Consider the following 8,639-nt stretch of genomic DNA (forward strand, 5'->3'; position numbering starts at 1 on the left):
CCTTTTTTTTTTTTTCCTTTTTTTATTTATTTGTAATAATGACAATTACAACAATACTGAATCAACACTTTTATTTTAACTTAATATAATGCATCAATAAAATCAATTTAGCTTGAAATAAACAATGAAACATGTTCAATTTGGTTTAAATAATGCAAAAACAAAGTGTTGGAGAAGAAAGTAAAAGTGCAATATGTGCCATGTAAAAAAGCTAACGTTTAAGTTCCTTGCTCAGAACATATGAAAGCTGATAGTTCCTTTTAACATGAGTCTTCAATATACCCAGGTAAGAAGTTTTAGGTTGTAGTTATTATAGGAATTATAGGACTATTTCTCTCTATACCATTTGTATTTCATATATCTTTGACTATTGGAAGTTCATATAGGCACTTTAGTATTGCCAGTGTAACAGTATAGCTTCCGTCCCTCGCCCCGAACCAGGAACACTTCAACAACAGCCACCCTCGAAGCATCGTTACCCATCGCTCCACAAAAGCCACGGCCCTTGCAGAGCAAGGGGAACAACTACTTCAAGGTCTCAGAGCGAGTGACGTCACCGATTGAAACGCTATTAGCGCGCACCCCGCTAACTAGCTAGCCATTTCACATCTGTTACACCAGCCTAATCTCGGGAATTGATAGGCTTGAAGTCATAAACAGCTCAATGCTTGAAGCACAGCGAAGAGCTGCTGGCAAACGCATGACAGTGCTGTTTGAATGAATGCTTACGAGCCTGCTGCTGCCTACCAGTCAGCAGTCAGACTGCTCTGTCAAATATCAAATCATAGACTTAATTATAACATAACACACAGAAATACGAGCCTTAGGTCATTAATATGGTCAAATCCGGGAACTATCATTTCGAAAACAAAATGTTTATTCTTTCAGTGAAATATGGAACCGTTCCGTATTTTATTTAACTAACGGGTGGCATCCATAAGTCTAAATATTGCTGTTACATTGCACAACCTTCAATGTTATGTCATAATTACGTAAAATTCTGGCAAATTAGTTTGCAACAAGCCAGGCGGCCCAAACTGTTGCATATACCCTGACTCTGCGTGCAATGAATGCAAGAGAAGTGACACAATTTCCCTACTTTAATATTGCCTGCTAACCTGGATTTCTTTTGACTAAATATGCAGGTTTGAAAAAATATTGTAACAGTCCTGACCTATTTATGTTAGTTTTTATGTGTTTATGGTCAGGGCATGTGTTTTGGGTGGGCAGTCTATGTTATCTGTTTCTATGTTGGTTTCGGTTTGCCTGGTATGGCTCTTGATTAGAGGCAGGTGGTTTGCATTTTCCTCTAATCAAGAGTCATATTTAGGTAGGGCATTCTCACTGTTTGTTTGTGGGTGATTGTCTCCTGTGATGTCTTCGTTTGTGTTCGATGTATTCACTTTTGGAGCTGTTTGGCTGTTCGTATGTTTCGATGTCCGTTCCTGTTCGTGAGTTTACGTTTGTCTATGTAAGTTTATGTTCAGGTTCCGTTCGTTACGTTTTGTTATTTTGTAGTTTTGAAAGTGTTTTGTTTTGTTTCGTGTTACCATCTTCATCATTGTAAATAAATAAAGATGGCATATTTCCCTGAACCCGCATTTTGGTCAGAAGATCCTTCTCTCCTCACCTCATCTGAGGATGAGGAAAGCGACACCCCTTACAGAATCACCCACCAAAATACAGAGACCAAGCGGTATGGGAATGCTCGACGGAGCAATAAGGATTTCTGGACTTGGGAGGAGATCTTGGACGGTAGAGGACCCTGGGCGCAAACTGGAGAATATCGCTGCTCTCGTGAGAAGAGTGAGGCAGCCACAGCCCAGGAGCGGTGGTTTAAGGAGGCAGCTAGGAGACGTGGATGGAAGCCGGAGTATCAAGCTCGTAACCGGAATTATGAGGGGACACGTCTTGCACGGAAGCCCGAAAAGCCCGTGAGTAACTCCCAAAAATTTCTTGGGGGGGGGGCTAAAGGGTAGTGGGCCAAGGGCAGGTAGGAGACCTGCGCCCACTTCCCAGGCTAACCGTGGAGAGCGGGAGTACGGGCAGACACCGTGTTACGCAGTAGAGCGCACGGTGTCTCCTGTACGTGTGCATAGGCCGGTGCGGGTTATTCCACCTCCCCGCACTGGTAGGGCTAGATTGGGCATTGAGCCAGGTGTCATGAGGCCGGCTCAACGCGTCTGGTCTCCAGTGCGTCTCCTCGGGCCGGCATACATGGCACCTGCCTTACGCATGGTTTCCCCGGTTCGCCTACACAGCCCGGTGCGGGTTATTCCACCTCCCCGTACTGGGCGGGCGACCGGGAGCATTCAACCAGGTAAGGTTGGGCAGGCTCAATGCTCAAGAGAGCCAGTACGCCTGCACGGTCCGGTATTTCCGGCGCCACCTCCCCGCCCCAGCCTAGTACCTACAGTGCCTACACTACGCACTAGGCTACCAGTGCATTTCCAGAGCCCTGTTCCTCCTCCACGCACTCTCCCTATAGTGCGTGTATCCAGTTCAGTGCCTCCAGTTCCGGCCCCACGCACTAAGCCACCTGTGCGTCTCCTAAGTCCTGTACACACTGTCACTTCTCCCCGTACTAGTCCTGAGGTGCGTGCCCTCAGCCAGGTGCCACCAGTGCCGGTACCACGCACCAGGTATAGAGTACGCTTTGAGAGTTCAGTGTGCCCTGTCCCTGCTCCACGCACTAGTAGGAAGGTGCTTATCATTAGCCCGGTGCCTCCAGTTCCGGCACCACGCACCAGGTCTACAGTGCGCCGTATCCGGCCAGAGCCATCCGTCTCCCCAGCGCCATCTGAGCCATCCGTCTCCCCAGCGCCATCTGAGCCATCCGTCTGCCAGGAGCCTGCAAAGCCGCCCGTCTGCCATGAGCCTGCAAAGCCGCCCGTCTGCCATGAGCCTACAGAGCCATCCGCCAGACAGGAGCCGCTAGAGCCGTCAGCCAGACAGGAGCCGCTAGAGCCGCCCGCCAGACAGGATCTGCCAGAGCCGCCAACCAGACAGGATCTGCCAGAGCCGCCAACCAGACAGGATCTGCCAGAGCCGCCAGCGAGCCATGAGCAGCCAGAGCCGTCAGAGAGCCATGAGCAGCCAGAGCCGTCAGAGAGCCATGAGCAGCCAGAGCCGTCAGAGAGCCATGAGCAGCCAGAGCCGTCAGAGAGCCATGAGCAGCCAGAGCCGTCAGAGAGCCATGAGCAGCCAGAGCCGTCAGAGAGCCATGAGCGTCGAGAGCCGTCAGCCTGCCATGAGCGTCGAGAGCCGTCAGCCTGCCATGAGCGTCGAGAGCCGTCAGCCTGCCATGAGCGTCGAGAGCCGTCAGCCTGCCATGAGCGTAGAGAGCCGTCAGTCTGCCATGAGCGTCGAGAGCCGTCAGCCTGCATGGACCTGCCAGAGCCGTCCAAACAGGACCTGCCAGAGTCCTTCAGCCGGGATCTGCCCCTTGTCCCGGTGTTGCCCCTTGTCCCGGTGTTGCCCCTTGTCCCGGTGTTGCCCCTTGTCCCGGTGCTGCCCCTTGTCCCGGTGCTGCCCCTTGTCCCGGTGCTGCCCCTTGTCCCGGTGCTGCCCCTTGTCCCGGTGCTGCCCCTTGTCCCGGTGCTGCCCCTTGTCCCGGTGCTGCCCCTTGTCCCGGTGCTGCCCCTTGTCCCGGTGCTGCCCCTTGTCCCGGTGCTGCCCCTTATTCCGGTGATGGTCCTTATCCTGGTGCTGCCCCTTGTTTTTGTGCTGCCCCTTGTCCCGGTGCTACCCCTTGTCCCGGTGCTGCCCCTTGTTCCGGTGCTAGCTGTTTATTTAGGGGAAGGTAGTGTTAGGGTGGTCAGTGGAAGGGGTAGAAAGAAGAGGGGAGTGACTATGGTGGTGCGGGGACAGCGTCCTGAACCGGAACCACCACCGTGGTCAACTGCCCACCCGGACCCTCCCCTGGACTTTGTGCTGGTGCGCCCGGCGTTCGCACCTTGGGGGGGGGGGGGTACTGTAACAGTCCTGACCTATTTATGTTAGTTTTTATGTGTTTATGGTCAGGGCATGTGTTTTGGGTGGGCAGTCTATGTTATCTGTTTCTATGTTGGTTTCGGTTTGCCTGGTATGGCTCTTGATTAGAGGCAGGTGGTTTGCATTTTCCTCTAATCAAGAGTCATATTTAGGTAGGGCATTCTCACTGTTTGTTTGTGGGTGATTGTCTCCTGTGATGTCTTCGTTTGTGTTCGATGTATTCACTTTTGGAGCTGTTTGGCTGTTCGTATGTTTCGATGTCCGTTCCTGTTCGTGAGTTTACGTTTGTCTATGTAAGTTTATGTTCAGGTTCCGTTCGTTACGTTTTGTTATTTTGTAGTTTTGAAAGTGTTTTGTTTTGTTTCGTGTTACCATCTTCATCGTTGTAAATAAATAAAGATGGCATATTTCCCTGAACCCGCATTTTGGTCAGAAGATCCTTCTCTCCTCACCTCATCTGAGGATGAGGAAAGCGACACCCCTTACAAATATATACATCTGTGTATTGATTTTAAGAAAGGCATTGATGTTTATGGTTAGGTACATTCGTGCAACGATTGTGCTTTTTTCGCAAATGCGCTTTTGTTAAATCATCCCGTGTTTGGCGAAGTTGGCTGTCTTTGTTATGAAGAAATAGTATTCACACAGTTCGCAACGAGCCAGGCGGCCCAAACTGCTGCATATACCCTGACTCTGTTGCACAGAACGCAGGAGAAGTGAACTCAATTTCCCTAGTTAAAAGAAATTCATGTTAGCAGGCCATATCAACTAAATATGCAGGTTTAAAAATATATACTTGTGTATTGATTTTAAAGAAAGGCGTTGATGTTTATGGTTAGGTACACATTGGTGCAATGACAGTGCTTTTTTTGTGAATGCGCTTGTTAAATCACTCGTTTGGCGAAGTAGGCTATGATTCAATGATAAATTAACAGGCACCGCATCGATTATATGCAATGCAGGACAAGCTAGATAAACTAGTAATATCATCAACCATGTGTAGTTAACAAGTGGTTATGTTAAGATTGATTGTTTTTTATAAGATAAGTTTAATGCTAGCTAGCACCTTACCTTGGCTCCTTGCTGCACTCACATAACAGGTAGTCAGCCTGCCATGCAGTCTCCTCGTGGAGTGCAATGTAATCGGCCATGATCGGTGTCCAAAATGCCGATTACGGATTGTTATGAAAACTTGAAATTGGCCCTAATTAATCGGCCATTCCGATTTAATCGGTCGACCTCTAGTTTACATCCCAAATAGTACCATGCCCTGGTCATAAGTAGTGCTCTATGTAGGGAGTGAGGTGGTACCATGCCCTGGTCATAAGTAGTGCTCTATGTAGAGAGTGAGGTGGTACCAAGCCCTGGTCATAAGTAGTGCACTATGTAGGGAGTGAGGTGGTACCATGCCCTGTTCATAAGTAGTACACTATGTAGGGAATGAGGTGTCATTTAGGATGCATGCTTGCCCCATCGGGATTAGAATGGACTGGGCCAGATAATCTGTTGTTTTGTTTACTCTGTAAAGATATTGGACCCTTTTTTGCTTTCACTATTTAGACACAGCGATGTGGATCTTGAGCAATGGCCTCAGGTGACGTGTCTGCCATCATTAGGAAGCTCTTTATTTAGCCATATGAAAAGTACCAGGATTTAACTGAACTGGCAAAGGGAAGGCAAAAATGGCCCATGATTATGTCTACTTTACAACATGTATATTATAAGCTTCATCAGTGTTACATAGTAGTAACAATTAAATGGAAACACGTAATATATGCTTGCTTGTCTTCCATTGGAAAGCACCTTCTATTATAATAATAATTACCTGTGGATGGCATTTACTTTACAGATGAATGTCTATTTTTAGCTGCTGAGGCCACATATATAAACAGAGGACTGAGTCACTCTGAAGTCTGTGTGCTGTGGGTTGTTTTCATAAGATGAGAAGATGAAACATTGTGGATTATGAGATGATGAATGAATGGATGATGAACTTCCCCTCGTCCCACTCAGTTTAGACCTCTCCTGTTCTCCAAACAACACGTAGGTATGGTGTGCCTGTGTCAGAAAGCAAATAAGAATATCTCATGTGCCGTTCTTCCTCCATATACTGAAACATTTACCTGTCAGCTGTCCGCTGGGCCTAATGCAGTACATGCAGCTGTGTCAGCAGCAGCTATAGGTATTAGAAAGTGATGCTGCCTTGGAGGAGACCCAGGAGTCATTATGACCTGACACATGACATGGGCCCTGAACCTCACCTGTTATCTCAGGTGTTTAGAGGGGAATGTTCCAGAGTCAGTGGGGTATCGGAGTGACTGAGGCCTGTCTCTTCTTGGGTTTCAGTTCTACCGCTGATATCTCAAAAACTTCAGGCCAGAGTTCAGCATAGGGAACAGGTTACAGACATCGGCTATATCCCAAATGGCACCCTGTTCCCTATGTAGTGCACTACTTTTGACCAGTGCCCTATATAGGGAATAGGGTGCCATTTGGGACACATCCCTAGTTACTCACCAGCAGCACTACATGTCACCTCTCTCACTAGGTGTCACTCTTGTGTTTAGTGATGCACCGAAATTACATTTTTGGCCGATATCTCATATTTTCCTTGCCAAAAAAAAACGATACCGATAACTGATATTGAACAATTTTGCGGCCATTTAAGCATGCTAGTACAGTTAAATAGTTAACACACACACATGAACGCAGCGGTCTAAGGCACTGCATCTCAGTGCAAGAGGTGTCACTACAGTCCCTGGTTCGAATCCGGGCTCTATCACATCCGGCCGTGATTGGGAATCCCAGAGAGCGGCGCACAATTGGCCCAGGTTTGGCCAGGGTAGACCGTCATTGTAAATAATAATTTGTTCTTAACTGACTTGCCTAGTTAAATAAAGGTTACACACACCACACTGACCCCCTCCCAAAATTTGTTTTGCATTTACGTATGTCTCCATTACCAGTAAAACAATCAAGCTATTTATTTCACTTACTTGCTGTGTTTCGTTGTTCATTTCTTCAGTCGTTTCATTCTCAACCAGGATTTCTATGGAATGTTTGGGTCTTTGCGTGTCAATAAAGATACGTGTCAAATAACACTATTTGACGTGTCATAACCAATCAGGATCTGAATATGACTGCACGTCACATAATAATTTAATGCGTTCATACATTTTTTACGTAGTTATTACACATTGATTACACTATCACTCGTATTTCATGTCACAACGATTCATCAATACATATGCTATGATGCTGGTAAAGTTGTCTCGCGCACCTACAGTGCTGGTCATAAATACATTTTTAAAAAGCTAGCTAGCTCATGGATGTAAACAATGTTCTTCCACTAAAACATGGCAAAACGACATCTCTTTCTGCTAGGTGTCATCTAAAACAACCATAATTTATAAAACAGTTCATATTTGATTAATGGTGGTCGGACCCATCTATGTGAAGCTAGCCACAATAAGGATTAGCCACAATAGTGGACTTTGCGGTTAGCTATCAAAATAAAGGTATAGCATAATTCTACTGTTTTTATTCATTTGCATCACTGTCAATGTCAAACTTTTATTTTGAAGGCAAAGCGCAAATTCCACTATTGTGCCTAATCCTTATTGCTGCTTGCTTCACAACACAACCTGGTCTGGTTGAACCTTACTAGCCAGATGAAGCTACCTGGCTGCTTATAACTTTAGCTAGCTATTTATTTTCAATGACTGAAGTTCAATTTCAATAGGTGAACAAGTGGCAACCTAGCTAATACTTAGTCACAATGATTCCTAAATCATTGTTAAGAATAATGAAAATGACTGCATTTTCTACTGGCCATTGTTTTCAGGCTGGTTGTATTGGTGCTAGCTAGGTACCAAGCTAAAGCTAGCTACCCCAGAAGTTGAGGTGGAACAAATTATGCTTTATTACCAATGTGGTATTGTAAACACATCGTTCGTGGCCAGTGTTTGCTTGTTTGCAGAATTTTTTGTACAGCTTTGACAGTGCTACTGTATCTTTTTTGACACGCAAAGACCCAAACGGCATTCCATAGTATGTATGTCGTGAAGCTAATAGCAGTGGCGTTAATAACTGTGTGCAACTCCGGTACGGCAACATCTGAAAAATAGGTAGTGTGTACCGGTGCTCGACCAGTCGGTGAAAGCCAACATCACCCACGACAGAGAACGGTTGATTGTCAAGGGCAATGAATTCAATTATCTTGGCTTTAATGGATTTCGCCTTTGAGTTGTCTCGCTGAAATTTTCTTACTCTTTCAAATGACTGTTCGACTTGTTGACTGCTCGATCCACACAGCAGACATTGTGGGCCAGGTTAGGGATGCTGTATTGCACTTGTAGCGCAAAATTTTACGTCGCGTCATTACGTCATGTACCTACGTTATATACAGTTGAAGTCGGAAGTTTACATACACCTTAGCCAAATACATTTAAACTCCGTTGTTCACAATTCCTGACATTTAATACTAGTAAAAATTCCCTGTCTTAGGGCAGTTAGGATCACTACTTTATTTTAAGAATGTGAAATGTCAGAATAATTGTGGCGAGAATGATTTATTTCAGCTTTTATTTATTTTATCACATTCCCAGTGCTTCAGAAGTTTGCATACACTCAATTAGTATTTGATA

This window comes from Salvelinus fontinalis, unplaced genomic scaffold (genome assembly GCF_029448725.1).
Source record: "Salvelinus fontinalis isolate EN_2023a unplaced genomic scaffold, ASM2944872v1 scaffold_0052, whole genome shotgun sequence".
NCBI classification, from domain to species: Eukaryota; Metazoa; Chordata; class Actinopteri; order Salmoniformes; family Salmonidae; genus Salvelinus; species Salvelinus fontinalis.